The 16,615-nt window shown below is 42.7% G+C and overlaps 1 pseudogene across 1 annotated transcript; it reads left to right on the forward strand.

Annotated features, from left to right (window-relative positions):
- The first annotated feature begins 15,601 nt into the window (after nucleotides 1-15,601).
- Nucleotides 15,602-16,474, forward strand: LOC306926346 (tRNA (guanine(10)-N(2))-methyltransferase homolog; annotated as a pseudogene). The gene has a single exon. The product of its transcript is annotated as a tRNA (guanine(10)-N(2))-methyltransferase homolog (transcript).
- The last annotated feature ends 141 nt before the right edge of the window (nucleotides 16,475-16,615 follow it).

Here is a 16,615-nt window from a genome sequence, read left to right on the forward strand (position 1 = left end):
TCACCACCAACCTTTCTTGGTCGACACTTTCATTCTTATGGCCTATAGTGTGGCCTTGCTTCTTACAAAACATGCACATGATACTTGTCTTCTCACTTGAGCTAGTAGTGAAAGTGTTAGCATGATACTTGCGATCCTGTTGAGACTTATAGTCTCTTTCTGTTGGCTTAGATCTTCCTTGTTCTGCTGGCTTCAATGCTTGTAATGACGTAATAGGATTGCATGCAATTCGAGCCTCAAGGTTAAGAAACCGTATGAAGTAACTGAAATCAGGGAAAATGTGGTGTTCATCTTGAAAATTTGTGACTCTTCTATTCCAACCTGAGCTCAACCAGTCAGGTAATTTGGCAGCCATCTTTTGGTTCTCCATGCAGTCGTTGAGTGCTTGTAAACCTTGAACATAGGGCATGGCTGATTCAACGCTGCTCAGGAAATCCACAAAATCATGAAGATCTTCACTGTCCTTTGTGCCAATTTTGGTCCATGAGTGGATCTTGTCACGGTATGATTTGCCAATTATGAATGGATTACCAAATCTGTCTTCAAGTGTATTCCATGCAGCAAGATACGCAGCTTCTGTTCCTGCTAGGAAATGTCCTTCAATGGCTCTCTTGGCCGAGCCACCAACATACTTGCGCAGGAAGAATAGTCTCTCTTGAGTTGGCAGGTTATTGCGATCAATCAATGTTGCGAAAGAAAGTTTCCAATCAGTATAATTGAGGGGATCTCCTGTGAAAACAGACGGTTCTGGTATTGGAATCCGATTTGCTGTGATAGCTTCAGCAAGCATTCTCACAAGGTCATTGGAAACTTTATTAGAGGTAGTGGTTGTGGCTGATTGAGTGATTGGAGCTTGGTTAACATGTGGTTTTGGTGTGCAAGGTTGAATGGGGTTGGCTTGATGACTTGCAGTAACTTTACTAAAAGTGACTTGTGGGGTGGAAACTGAGGTGAACACGGAAAGACCTGGGGGAGAGGTTGTGGTGACTTTAACTTGGGAACTGGACTTGAGTGGCTGCTGCTTGTTGAGCAGAGTGTGTTTGGGAAAGCTGTACTTGTTGAGGGGGATGAAAAGGTTGACTTAAAGGGTGGAGTGTGAGTGGTAGCTAGGGAGCAACTGGGGATCTTGGCTGGCCTTGTTGAGGGGAAGCAGCTGACACATGCTCTTCTTCGTCACTGTGATCGCTGTCTGAATACACTTGCAGTCTTGCTTGTGCTGCGTTGTGCTTTTTTAGTTCCTCCAACCGTTCCACTTCTTTCCTTTTCTCTTCCAGCTTCATCCGTATAGCAGCGCTTTCTGAAGCAAAGTGAACTCTTTTTCTAGCATTTTCTGCTTCAAATTCCCTTTCCAACACTTCTCTTTCAGCCTTCAACTTTTGATCTTCTGCTTCGAGTCTTTGTATTTCTTCCTCTTGTTGATGTTGTGTCTTCATTATGTTGAATACTTCCTTTGAAGCTGCAAATTCAGCTGCTGCTTGTTGTTTGTCGTACTTTGAACTCTTAGAAGAGGTTTTTGACTTGCATGTACTAGTAGTGGAGCAGATTACTGAAACAATCGTTCACTTGATCATACAAGCACCAAATTTGGCACACAGGTGCTTCAGAACCTACTCTTTCAGAAAGGTACGTTGTCCAGCTGAAAAAAACTAAATGGACGCCATTTTTCAAGATGGCCGCCATTCGAGGTGGTTTTAAACAGTGTTTGAGCTATATTGAGCTCTAAAATCCTATTTTGATGGCCTATACTTCAAAATATATGTTCTTGAGTATGAGAAATCCAATTCTGAATTTAGAAAATAAAAAAATATTGAATATTATGACTATACAATGGGAATTAAACGAAAAAACACTCTCTTGGTGATGTTTCCGATGTGACGTCTAGGTACGTGACCACCCAATGTAGACACATGTGGTAGGACAGTAAACTGTGCATATTGCATTTCAGCAGTGCTAGAAGACGTAGATGTATTTTCTTTTCCAAAATGGCAAACAAATAACTAATGATGGAGCATTTTTCTAAAAGATGCGTTAAAGATATTAGTTTCACTTTCGGCTTTTGGACCTGTAAGCTACTTGTAGGGGAGGCCACGTAGAGGCTGTCTTTGTCTCCCCCAATGTTATTTTTTTTATTTTTTTGTATATTTTTATATATTTTTTTGTTGTTTTTATCTTTTTTGTTACTATTTGTTAATTATTTTACTCACATTTGCAGGCACACAACCGTGTACACTTCAGGCCGAAGCGATAGCATTTGCATCGTCCTCTGCAGCCGCATTTTGTCAACTGCTCACAAGACTGAGCAATGGGTGGAAGGGTTGTCCAGAGAACCTGCCAGACCTCACCATCTTTTTGCCAGCCCCAGTTGGCAGGGCTTTCAGTTTGCACACTGTTGCCTGGCCCCATATGCAGGCAGCTTGGAAGGCAGACCGCTTCACATGCTGAACGAGGGATGTGCTTGTCGGTGGAATGGCATCATAAGACCTTTGCTTCCGAGCAAACAAGTCCAGTCTTGCCTCATCAACCTTGCCTGTAGTGCTGTGCTTGTCATACATGGTGATGACAAACTTCTCAAGGATGTTGAGGTCCGCATCTTCTATGATAGGTGGGTATTGACTGAGCTTTTTGAAGACAGGGCTCACTTCAGGGCAAACCTGCCATGCTTGCCATGCAGTTTTCTTGCCTTTACCGCGAAAAGCTGAAACTACATCACAGCCAGTGAAGGCGTGAAAGAACAGCATGCCACTGGATTTCTCTGGGCCAAGATTCACCACCATATCATGAATTGGCAACCACCTAATGGACTGACCCTGACCAAATTCTACCCAAATCATTTCTAAGCCTGTGTGGCAGGATGGGCGTGAGCGTTCCCACGCTGTCACGGCCCGTCCTCCGCCCACTGCTTAATGGATTGATTAGCTGTCTGTCTCTCCTCCGCTCTGTTTGGAACGCTCTCTACGATCGTGAGACATTCCTCTTCAGTTGAGGCGGTCATTCTGAAGCGGCTGTTCTGTCGGGGAACAGCGCGCTTAGTTGACACATCTGTGAAGGTACGTTTCTCCACATTGCTGTGTATTCTAGCGCCTGCCTTAGAAGTTGAACGTGACTGTGACCGCTTGTTTTGTTTCTAGCCTCGGGGCTACACAGTGAACATCTCCTTCTGGAGTTCTGTGTGGTGAACTGGCACAACGCCACCCCGGTACGTTATTGGTGGTTCTCCTTCTCTATATATATTAATTTGGTGTCGTTGATGCCAGAGGAATATAAACAGGCTTTTGTTGTTTACAGTTCCTCTTTATCTACCTGGCTACCGCTGCGGTGAAGCACAACGGCAGTACGCCTTGGCCTCATTACAGCTGGTGAGTCCCATTGTGCACCTCTCTGTTCTTGCCTCAGCGAACTATAGTAGTTAAGTAGTATCTTAATACGGCCGTTTGCGTTTCAGGGCCAGCACCACACCTGCTGCTTTGCTGATATTACCATTCCACCCAGTCTCATGAGCCACCGAGTCTGAGAACAATCACACAGCCACGAATGGTCCCAGTGTTTGGATTGCTGCTCGCCTGAGTCTGGGCCTGGTTCATTGTAACCCTTCTCGTTTAATTCTATTCCTCTATTATATTGTATTCATGCAGTGTCTGGGCGTATATAGGTATATATAGTATATTGTGTATTATATCATATGTATATATATATGCACTTATATTTATATCTTATACTATATATACCATTGTGATTTAGATACGATTTAGATATTTAGAGAATATTGTCATTGTAGAATACCTCCCACTGTGAGGTGCTGATATATATATATATATATATATATATTTATCCTCCTTATAGGTCTGGTGCTGGGGATAAGCTACGCTGGAGCAGCTGACGGCCATCCAGTGGTGGTGGTAATGCCCCTTTTCCCTTAGTTTACTCTTCCTTTGTGGTTTATTTTGAGTTGCTGTGTTGTGTTTTGTTTGTGTATTGCCACCACCCTGGACCGGTGAGCCTGCCCAGCTCCCCTCCTCCCCCCAGTGCTGGCTTGTAGTGGTGTGATATCCCTAGCTCTAGGCACTTTATAGTCACTTGCACTTTAACCCTGTTGTTGGATATTGCTATATTTGCACCGTCTTATTGATAAATGAAATGTCTTCTTGCTATGCCATGTTTTAATTAATTATATATATTGCCAACCCTTTATTTAATAAAGTGTTTTGTATATTGGTTACACACGTTTCTGCCTTGCCTTTATTGTTACTGAATCTGTGTTGGGGAGTCATTACGTGCTCCGGGTGTTCAGTATTAGTATAATATTCCAAAGGGTTGGCAATATATATAATTAATTAAAACATGGCATAGCAAGAAGACATTTCATTTATCAATAAGACGGTGCAAATATAGCAATATCCAACAACAGGGTGAAAGTGCAAGTGACTATAAAGTGCCTAGAGCTAGGGATATCACACCACTACAAGCCAGTACTGGGGGGAGGAGGGGAGCTGGGCAGGCTCACCGGTCCAGGGTGGTGGCAATACACAAACAAAACACAACACAGCAACTCAAAATAAACCACAAAGGAAGAGTAAACTAAAGGGAAAAGGGGCATTACCACCACCACTGGACGACCGTCAGCTGCTCCAGCGTAGCTTATCCCCAGCACCGGACCTATAAGGAGGATAAATATATATATCAGCACTTCACAGTGGGAGGTATTCTACAATGACAATATTCTCTTCAGCCGGTCGTATCTAAATCACAATGGTATATATAGTATAAGATACAAGTGAGACGCGCAAACGCGGGAAGCGAACGCAGCTCGTAAATTGCAATAACAACAATTAGAATAAATTACGTACTTAAGGTTTTTTTTAAGTTAAGTTTTTTTAAATTAAATGTTTTTTCAAGTTTTTTTTTTAGTGTGTGTATGTGTGCGTGCGTGCGTGTTTCTTTTTTAGGTTTTTTTTTAAAAAGTTTTTTGTTTAAGTTTTTTTTTTAGTTAAGTTTTTTTTTAAGTTAAGTTTTTTGTGTGTGCGTTTTTCCTTTTTAAGTTTTTTTTTTAAGTTAAGTTTTTTTTTAAGTTACGTTTTTTTTTAAGTTAAGTTTTTTGTGTGTGCGTTTTTCCTTTTTAAGTTTTTTTTTTAAGTTAAGTTTTTTTTTAAGTTAAGTTTTTTTTGTGTGTGTGTGCGCGTGCGTGCATGTGTGTGTGTGTGTGTGTGTGTGCGTGCGTGCATGTGTGTGTGTTTTTGTGTGTGATACAGCTGCGCCCTCTGGTGGTGGGCGGGTGGTGTTACAGCGTGACACACAGACACACACACACACACACACACACACAGACGTGATCTGCTGGGTCTCATAGTAAATGCTCACTGCGTTCGCAATAAATATAAGTGCATATATATACATATGATATAATACACAATATACTTATATATACCTATATACGCCCAGACACTGCATGCATACAATATAATAGAGGAATAGAATTAAACGAGAAGGGTTACAATGAACCAGGCCCAGACTCAGGCGAGCAGCAATCCAAACACTGGGACCATTCGTGGCTGTGTGATTGTTCTCAGACTCGGTGGCTCATGAGAATGGGTGGAATGGTAATATCAGCAAAGCAGCAGGTGTGGTGCTGGCCCTGAAACGCAAACGGCCGTATTAAGATACTACTTAACTACTATAGTTCGCTGAGGCAAGAACAGAGAGGCGCACAATGGGACTCACCAGCTGTAATTAGGCCAAGGCGTACTGCCGTTGTGCTTCACCGCAGCGGTAGCCAGGTAGATAAAGAGGAACTGTAAACAACAAAATCCCGTTTATATTCCGCTGGCATCAACGACACCAAATGAATATATATAGAGAAGGAGAACCACCAATAACGTACCGGGGTGGCGTTGTGCCAGTTCACCACACAGAACTCCAGAAGGAGATGTTCACTGTGTAGCCCCGAGGCTAGAAACAAAACAAGCGGTCACAGTCACGTTCAACTTCTAAGGCAGGCGCTAGAATACACAACAATGTGGAGAAACGTCGCCATCGTTGTGATCGTCCCCCACCTGATGGGGTGACTGCTCTACCTGTTGGTCGCTTGGAGAGTTACTGGTGGAAGACTCTTTCCCAATCCGGGGTTTGAGGAGAGTGCGATGAATATGCTTCACTTGGCTCGGTTCCTTCACAGGTGCAATAGTGTACACGGCCCCCCCAGGTTTGGGGGCTTTAATTACCCTATAGACCTCGGGATGCCATAGGTCATGAATTTTGTGGCGGCCTCTCACGCTAAGGTCCCGGAGATACACCAGCTGGCCCTCCTCCAAGGACGGATCACGGACCTTTGGGTTCAATCCCCGCTTTCCGCGCAATGCTACACCTGCATCCTGAAGAGTCGCAAAAACATTGACTGCAACAACAAGAATATCTGTGTCGCATGCCTTCAATCAACACAGACTTCATCTGTTGCTTGGCTGCATGAAGAGCATGTGTGAAGATTCTGGAGTCAGCTTCTTCATGGTTGCAAGGACTTAAGCCTTCAAGGCTGATGGGTTTGTTTGAAAGAGCCTTGGTCACAACTACGACATTGTCGGGACACAGGGTCACTATCTTGTCAGCTAGGAACCCGAAGAGCTCAGTCTTGTTGTCGTTGTCTCGAAGGAAGCTTTTCCAGTTGGGTGGTAGTTTGTTTTTTTCTGTCACTCTACGTCGTCCTCCCTTACCTATGTTAGTCCTTGTTTCAGCCTTCAGGCTTGAAGTCCAGTAGACATCAAAAATGATGTCTGTTCGCTCATACTTTGATGAGTATGTCAGGATCTTTGGAACTAGATATTGGACAGCATATTCCTCAAAGGTCTTTGATGTCTTTTGGAGACAATGAATACACAAGAGAGGAACCATCAATGATAATAGCATCACATTTTGGTTGTTTGTCAGGAGGAGAAATGGTATCTTCCAGAATTTTTGCAAGCTGAGACTTTTGACAAGAGTGGAGTTTACCTGTGTCGCTCAGTGCTGCAGGGAAAGACTGATTCTCATGCTTAAAGAACTCAAGCAGGTCACACTCTCGTGATTGGCAGGATATAAAGAGCTGCGAGAACAGACGACAGTTGTCTTTGAGTACCTGCCTCTTCCCCTCACTGGAAGCTGCAGCTGCCTCTTGGCGAAATAAGTCAGCTTTGTTCTTTTTAATGGGTCTATAGAAGGAAGCCTCATCACCCAGACCATTGAAAAAGTCTCTGAAGGCAACTTGGCCTTTCTCAAAGTGAGTTCTTACAAGCTCAGCAGCACTGGGATGTGCGACATTTTTTTGTGTCCAATGTGAGCAGATCTTTGGACTCTTCCTGGAAAGGATTGCCCAGATCCTTCATCACACTAAACAACTTCTGGACCATGTCAGTGAAGGACTTCTGAGACTGTATGGTCTGCTCATGATGCCTGATATCTTCATTTGCTACTTTGACCTGTGATGCCAACTCATACTGGTTGACTGTTTTAAAACCACCAGTGGTCTTTGAGGTGCAATTGCAATTGAAGCTTTTTTATGGTACATTTTTTTAACATGACAATTTATTTTCTCGATTAATCGTTAATATTTAATTATACTAATCAATTTTCATTTGGACACATTTACACATCCCCACAATTAATTGTATTTGTATAAAATTATAATCTATTAAAATAAGACAATAGGCTATTTATGCCATGCATCGTGTGGATGCCATCGGTCCGTTCAGTTTCATTAATTCATTGTGCATTAAATAATCAATGGATTACAATAATATAACGTTACCAGTATGCCCTGGTTGTGCTTTGACATCACTCGTATAAAAAGTGAATAAATGATCATGGCTGTTGCCCTTTGCAATATCTGTGATCAGACAACTTCTGAAAACACTAAATTTGAGTCACGTAATGGGCGCCATCATGAAAAATGGCGGCCATATTGGAATTCAATTGACCATTGAGTTTTTCCACATCAAAATACATTCATTTTGATATTTGGATCATTAACACATTTCTGTGCATTCAAGTTCTACATCGAAAACCTTTTTGCATTTGACGAGGCGGCCATCTTGAAAACTGGTGGCCATCTTGGATTTTCAGCTGGATAACATACTTTTCTTAGAAAGTACATCCTGGACATCATTTGTGCCAGATTTGGTGCTTGTACCACCAAGTGAAGGATTATTATGGAATATTGAGTTAATCTGACCCATTTTATCGTTTAATTACCATTGTATCATCAATATATATATATATTTTTTTTAATTCAGAATTGGATACTCAAAAACATATATTTTGAAGTAAAGGCCATCAAAGTAGGATTTTAGAACTCAATATAGCTCAAACACTGTTTAAAACCACCTCGAATGGCGGCCATCTTGAAAAATGGTGTCCATTTTGTTTTTTCAAGTGGACAACGTACTTTTCTGAGAGAGTAGGTTCTGAAGCACGTGTGTGCCAATTTTGGTGCTTGTATGATCAAGTGAACGATTCTTATGATATATTGACTTAATCTGCTCCACTGTAGCCGAGGCAACGCTGGACACATCAAAAACAGACTCATGGTCAGGCCAGTGTATGGCTTCATCATTCCATCCAAAGTAGTGTTGAGCATTCAAATTTGCAGTTTTAGTTAGTGCATGGCATGTGTCATTCATTCTCCAGATTTCAGGTTCAGGAGTTGAGATGGACATCATCTGTAGATAAATACTGTCAACATCAGCTTGACTGGCGTTGATTGCACTCATCACTTCTTCAATCAAATCAGTAGCCTCATGGCTCTTAATGGAGTGTTTCAAGCCATTCATGTGGTACTTCCATCTTGTATACACCTTTACAAAGTGCATTCTCAAATTGTTCAATTTATCTTCTAGTAGAGCCTTTCCCTTCTCAGAGGGGGTTCTTACCCACTGGCTTTTCCTTCTGACTGGGTGTTGTGTGCCATCTGCACCAGACAGAGGTTGTGTCTTGTGGTGTCGCTTTGTCTTGCTTACCAGTGTCAGTTTGCTGTGGTGGAGTAATCTTCTCTGCTTCACCGTCTTCTGCAGGGCTGACGTCAGCTGGTAGTAAAGCACTTTCATTTGTGTGTGACATGTTAGGTGCTTATGTAGTGAAAAGTTGTTGAAATGTAAATAAATATGAAATGTAAATGTACAGAAATATTTAGAAATATTTAACCTTGTATAAAATGCACATCAAAAACAGTGTGGCATCAATCACTTAAATCCCAATGAATAAAACGGTAGCAATCTTCTTAAAGTCTAAATATGCAAAACACACATTTATGAGCTTGAACACAATAATGAAAATAATAAACTTCAAAAATATCTTAGACCTTTCTTGTCAACTTCAAAATAGTGCTTTCACTTGAGTCTCTTCATTCAGACTATATTCATTGTCCTTTTGTCTCAATTGGCAAGAGGAAAATGTCCACTGTTGCTTTAGGAGAAACAGATTAAACTTTGGTGCGGTAGAAACTTAAATGGCAGTGAAACCTTGTGCTACTTTCAAGACGCTTTCTTCAACGAGCTTGCTTGTTTAGCATTGTCCACTTGCTCCTTAATTGGCTTGTAGTAATCGCAACCAGTCCAAACTGTACCTCCTCATTCACAGTGTGTGCTTTGTAACTTTGTCTTCCAGGCGTTCTGTCGACATCTTGGAGCCTTCACCAACGCAGTGTAGAGTTCTACTGTGCCGCCCATCCATCGCACGAGACTCAGAATTATTTTTACTGCTGTTTATTCAACACCATGTTCTTAAAACACCATGCTGTAAAACACCGTAGAACTGACATACAAAACAAAACAAACAAAACATTAACTTGGACGTTCATACAATTACATTCACGATAATACATAAACCTTCACAATAAGATTCACAAACAAATACAATACTGACCACTTTGCCTGCTTGCACATGAATGGGGGGGGGGGGTCGACTTGGAACCTTCAGTCTTTCTTGAAAAACCTTTTGTTTTCTCTTCTTTTCTCTATTTACTTTACTTAATTTCTTATACTTAACTTTACTTTCTTCTGCTTTACATATTATAGTTCACTTTACTTCGTTCACTTTACTTCTGCTAGTTTACTTTACTTCTTCTGGTCTACTTTGCTTTCTTCCTTCTGCACAGAGCTCTCTCTCATGTGATCTGCACAGTACACTCTCCTTCAATGTAATGAGACTTCTGCCCTCTCTCACTCACAAACAGGTGTAACCAACCAGCTTAATTACCAGAAGCACAGATGCAACAAAGACACATAATTGAGAACCCTCAAAACATAGAACACACTTAGAGCGCCCCCAAAAGGACAAATACAGAAAAATGAAAACCTTGACATGGCTGCAGTAACAGTGTTGTTTTGTGAGTTTATATGTCCATGTAGACGAGTCATGTTGGTCTTAACACACAGGCTCTGTGTGATAATAATCTTGAAGCACCGCGCCAGCCGGCATGAGTGTCAGTGAGTGAGAGCTGCGTGCACTCTAGTAGGCAGCGTGTGGGCTAAATGCCCACTGTTTACTCAGTCAGTGCGAGTATGCGTGGCGCGGAGGAGGAGGGAGGAGGCAAAGTAACGCAAAATAATCAAACCACTTGGCAAATGGCAACACAACTACAATACAGACAATACAAGTATGCGTGAGACGTTTGGGGAAGGTTACCGGAATGACTGGAAAATTGCGCAGAGGAAAAACGGTAAAATGAACTGCTGTGGGCACCGGTCGGGACACATGGGCCGTCTGGGCATATAATTTTTCAAGGGGCACACGGCCAAGGAGAGGGGCAACGACGGCCATGGCCGCCGTGAAATTCCTGCCCTGCTTCACACCTGTGTGATGTTTGAGGGGCGCCAACCCCTCCTATATTCAGCTATTAGTAGGGATGGAGCCCGAAAATCGGGTCCATTACAAACCCGATTCGGCATTTATCGAGACCCGAGTATCAATAAGCTTTTGGCTTGTCGAGTCTGTTATTGGGTATAAGGGGGCTGGGACGCGACGGGTGGTTGCGTGGTGCGTCATCGTTTTGCCGTGGAAGTATGGTGGAACGGGTGAAAAAGTTTGGTAACATTAAAAAAAGACGAGGGGAGCTAAATGCAATAATGTAGCCTACCACAGTTGTTGCATGCACGAAAGGGAGCATTTCGACAATGCATAGACATCTGTCCATAATGCATTGTATTAAACCCAAATGTGATACCTTTGCATGTCTGCACCGAGTCGAAACAACACTGGAGCCGTCAGCTGCTAGCCTAGCGCGGCCAGACTCATATAGCGAGGATTCACTGACGCTTCCTCCCTGCATATGATATATATTTGCGGAGGAAGCGTAGTTATAATATCTCCCGCGGATCGATTGAATAGATATTAATACATAAATACGTGACGCGGTGTGAGCTTGTAGACTGGCTATTTTTGGTGCGTGACACCGCCGTACGATGATGGTATACATTACGCATTTAAAGTGACGGTACACAATTAACAGTTCTCCCTGTCTGTTAGAAAGGTACTGTATACGGCCCTAGTAAAATGTTGTGCAAAGGGATGTCTTGGTTGGTTAAAAACTTAAAATAAAGAGATTAATAAAATATAAGATAAAGAATATGCATATTCTGCTTCTGTGTGTGTATGTGTGTGTGTGTGTACACCTTAGAACTGTTTATTGGCAGACAAACTATCACAACTGGCCAATAAAAATAAGGTTCTGTTCAGAATGAATTGTCTCCCGTCTTTCCACAAAATAATAGCAAATGCTCGTTAGTGGGCTCGATAAGGACCCGACTCGATAAGCCTGCTCGATAAGGTGATCGTTATCAATAACAATTAACGAGCTCCATCCCTAGCTATTAGTGTAGATTTTCATCTTACACAAACATTAAATTCCCATTGACAATGAATGGAGAATTTACCTCATATGTGGACGAGCAAATTGACATGTACGTGATGATGTACGATGATGCTCTCATCATCGCCCCTCACTTCACACAGGTGTGATTCTTTTCAACACCAATGCGTAAATGCCACCCAGTGACCTCCTGGCTCCAGGAGGGTTTTATTTTGGCTGTGACCTAGTTAAGGAAAATTTGCCGAATGTTGGACCAATCTGGAAAATTAATGCTTCATACAAATAGCTTTTCTTCACAAAATGTGCTCATAAAGGTGCCTACTGTACCATCACTTCTGAATTGAATGTTCCAATCCAACTCCCTTGGGAAACTTTGTGACAGCTGCTGAAAGTTGGCGTGCGTGGCGTGCGTCCATGTGTGTCCATTATGCAGAATGTGCCATTTTACAGGGTTTCAAATGTAGAAAACATGTTTTTGAAAATAGCAGACCGTTTGTGACACACTGTTAACTTGGGGACTATTTTCAAAGTATTTAATACACGTTTTAGAATAATACTTAAATCTACAAAGTAAGTGACTAAAGTGTTCTAATCATTGTAGTGGAGTGTTATGTGAGTAGAAGTAAAAGTACTGAACATGTCAAATACTCCAGCCAAGTTAGAATTTCTCAAATTTGTACTTAAGTACAGTAATTAACTTGAGTGCATGTACTTTTACTTTTCACCACTGTGTGTGTGTGTGCGTGTGTGTGTGTGTGTGTGTGTGTGTGTGTGTGTGTGTGTGTGTGTGTGTGTGTGTGTGTGTGTGTGTGCATGCGTGTGTTTGTTCCCTGTCTCTCCTGTGAGGCGCTGCCCCTCCCCTCCCCCTTCAATGTTTGTGTTAGGACAATGTTTGTGTGGCACCCCTCAAAAATGGTGCATTCTGCTGATTACATCATCATTCATATAAACTTGTGATATTCAATGATATTCAAGGGGCTGTATTCCAGACGCTGTACCGCTCTGTTGTGACGAAAAGAGAGTTGAGCCAGAAGGCAAAGCTCTCTGTCTACCGAGCAATCTTCGTTCCTACTCTCACCTATGGTCATGAAGTGTGGGTCATGACCGAAATAATAAGGTCGCGAATACAAGCAGCCAAAATGAGTTTTCTTCGACGGGTGGCTGGCATCTCCCTTAGAGATAGGGTGAGAAGTTCTGTCACACGAGAGGGACTCAGAGTAGAACCGCTGCTCCTACGCCTGGAAAGGAGCCAGCTGAGGTGGTTCGGCATCTGGTTAGGATGCCTCTCGGGCGCCTCCCTAGGGAGGTCCTCGATGCACGTCCCACTGGGAGGAGACCCCGGGGCAGACCAAGACGCAGATGGAGGAAACACATCGACTCACTGGCCTTGGAACGTCTTGGAATCCCCCAGGAGGAAGTCACTAATGTTGCTGTGGAGAGGGAAGTCTGGAGCACTCTGGTGGAGCTGTTGCCCCCGCGACCCGACTACGGATAAGTGGTTGAAGATGGATGGATGGATGGATATTCAATGAGAATCAGAACTATAATCTCACTATATGAACTATAGTATCACGGGAGCATTGATAATCAACAATATCATATTGCAATGTCAATATGTCTACTTACAACAATACTATTTGATGCATTTATATATTATTATTATAAATACGAGACATACACATGAGTTTTCTCTATCTATCAACACGGTACATGTTTGCAAGAATAAATACATTTAAATCAATCAAACTCATGCATTAATGTTCATATGATCATTTAACCAAATGGTAATGTTAGGTGTGTGATGTCAAACAAAACTGACATTTTCAAATAAAACTCCTCAAAAAAAATTCAGAAATGTAACTTTAGTCCGTTGTTTCTCCCCTTTAATAATACCAAATGGTATTGAATTTTATATTGTTTTTATCATTTGATTAGTCACCTTTACAATGAGGTATATCTTGTAAGGATCGGGCATTCCTGGAATGAGCAACACAGCTAAACGTGTGGGTAACATGTGCATTCCACACCCGCACGGAGCTCAGTGCCCGGTGTCGAGTCAGTCGGACTCACAGTTGTCCAGAACCGCCACAACAGGGTCTAAGGGGCCGTGTTCTCCGCGTCATCAGTGCCCATACCGGAGGCGGGGTTGGCGAAAGGGCCTTTCAGTGTGGAGTTTGCATGTTCTCCCCGACCACTTTTGGAGCTCGCCCCTTATGGGAAAATGGCAGCCAGAACTGGAGCAAATTGATGGTGGAGGCTCTCCCCGACGCCTACCATGGGCTCGCTGTTTTCTCGGAAACTACGCGTGTTGCTAACGAATTGTAACTCCGTCTTTTCCTTTTCTCTCTTTTTTTTTACTCTTTTCTCTTTTTCTCATTTTTGTTTACTTTAGCGGTACTTGTATTCTGAAGAGCAAGTCTTATCCTAGCTATCTTATCCTAGCTCCCTTGACACTGCCGCACCTTAATGGGTCATTGAAATGTGTTCAAAGACTCAAATGGTTGCGAGATTTCTTTTTAATGACTGACCCGAACCGGGAGGGACCCATCCGAGTAGAGCCGTCAGAAAACAAGAACAGCCTAATTCTGCCATGTCAAAATGTAGCATACAAATATACAATGCATTATGCATATGCAAATTCCCATTGACAATGAATGGATAATTTGTCATATTTTTTCCGAGCAAATCAGCTTTTTGTCCTATACAAAGATGAAATTCCCATTGCTAATGAATAGAGAATGTACGTCATATGTGTCTGAGCAAATCTGTATTTCTAAGGGCCCCTTCTATAAACGGCTTTTGTCCTCACACGTCTCAAAGATTTGCCATTGACAATTAAAGGGGAATTCAGGTCAAATGTCCTCTAAATCTTGTCCCCACATGTGTCAGTATTTGCCATTGACAATGAACGGAGAAATTACGACAGAATTCCACTAAATATGACGTAAATCAAAACATTAAATCCATTGACATTGAAGGGAAAATGTACGTCATGTGTAAACGAGCAAATCAGCTAACCAATCACAGGCAACAGGCATTCTAATTGGCCAGTATGAGATGATCCATGATGATGTATGATGATAAGAGCTGATAATTCCGCTAAATATGACGTAAATTAAACATCAAAACATTAAACGCCATTGGCATTGAAAGGAAAACTTCCGTCATATGTAAACGAGCAAATCGGCTAACCAATCACATGTTGGTGGTAGAGCTTGGCCAATACTGGACCACCTTATCTACCATTGATGTACGATGACAAGAGCACCCCTCATTTCACACGGGTGTGATTTTTGTCCTATATTCAGCTATTAGTGTAGATTTTCGTCTTACAAACATTCAATTCCCATTGACAATGAACAGAGAATTTACTTCATATGTGGACGAGCCGGCTATTTATGTTTCTGAGCAAATCGGTATTTTTGTCCTTTTAATGTTTGTGCTAGGACAAAAATCTACACTATAGCTGTATATAGGAGGGGCCTCAAAAAAAGATCAGTGACCCACAAATGGGTCCCGACCCACTGTTTGATATATGGGGTTCCAAATGCAGCCATGAGTTGTCAAACTTCAATGTGTCGTCATGGCATCAGGCACAAAAAAACATGTCCATATATGGGCATGTACTGATTTAAAAGTGTCGAGGACTGACAAGGACATATTTTTGAGCATCAAACATGGCAGCACAAGGTGTTCGGTCATGCGTACAATATTTACTACATCTTGCTCAAGTTAATCTTGACTTTAGGTTACCGGGAATCAGGGCTCTCCTTTCTATGTTTACTTTGGCCGATGGATAGCGAATGGGCAGCGCGAGCTCATTCGCTCTCACAGTATGAAGAACAGACACTTCATCGGCAACACCAGTATGGACGCTGGCCTCTCGTTCATCATGGCAAAACCATGCAAAGGTCAAAGAACATGACCTTGTCTTTGACCCATTTGTTGGCACTGGCAGCTTGTTGGTTGCATGCTCTCATTTTGGAGCCTATGTCTGTGGAACAGATATTGACTACAACACAATTCATGGAAAAGGGAGTTCAGTCGGAAAGACCACAAGTGGCGAGGTCCTGATGAGAACATCAGAGCCAACCTGCGTCAGTATGGAACAGAGAAGTCCTACATAGACGTCATGGTGAGTGATGCGTCCATACCCGTCTGGAGAGATGGCATGCTGTTTGATGCCATTATCACTGACCCTCCATATGGTATCCGTGAGTCCACGAGGAGAAACAGGATCCAACAGGGATGTGACTAGACCGTCAGATGAATACTCCGGAGAGAGCCATGTTCCCGTCTCTATGGCGTACCATCTGAGCGACATCTTCTCAGACCTGCTAAACTTCTCTGCCCACCACCTGGTCATGGGTGGAAGGCTGGTTTATTGGCTGCCCATCTACCGGCCAGAGTTACTGTGAGGAGATGGTCCCCTTCCATCCCTGTCTCAGGCTGATCAGTAACTGTGAACAGACCCTCTCCAGTCACACCTCCCGACGCCTCATCACCATGGAGAAAATCAAGATACCTGAGGAGTCAGACACTCGGGTCCACCTGTCAGACCCCGGCTTTAAGCCTTATCAGGGACACAATGCCTTCAGAGAGAAGTACTTCAGTGGACTCAACAAGATTAGCATGCCAACATGCTAGCATGCTAACATGATAGCATGCTAACATGAACATGCTAACATGAACATGCATGCTAGCACGTTGGTCTAGGAACAATACTCACGGGGGTGTGGCACGGTCTCCTGCGGGAGGTTTGCACATGCGCAGTGTAAACTGGAACTG

Source organism: Electrona antarctica (assembly GCF_951216825.1).
Source record: "Electrona antarctica genome assembly, chromosome: 7".
In the NCBI taxonomy this organism is placed as follows: Eukaryota; Metazoa; Chordata; class Actinopteri; order Myctophiformes; family Myctophidae; genus Electrona; species Electrona antarctica.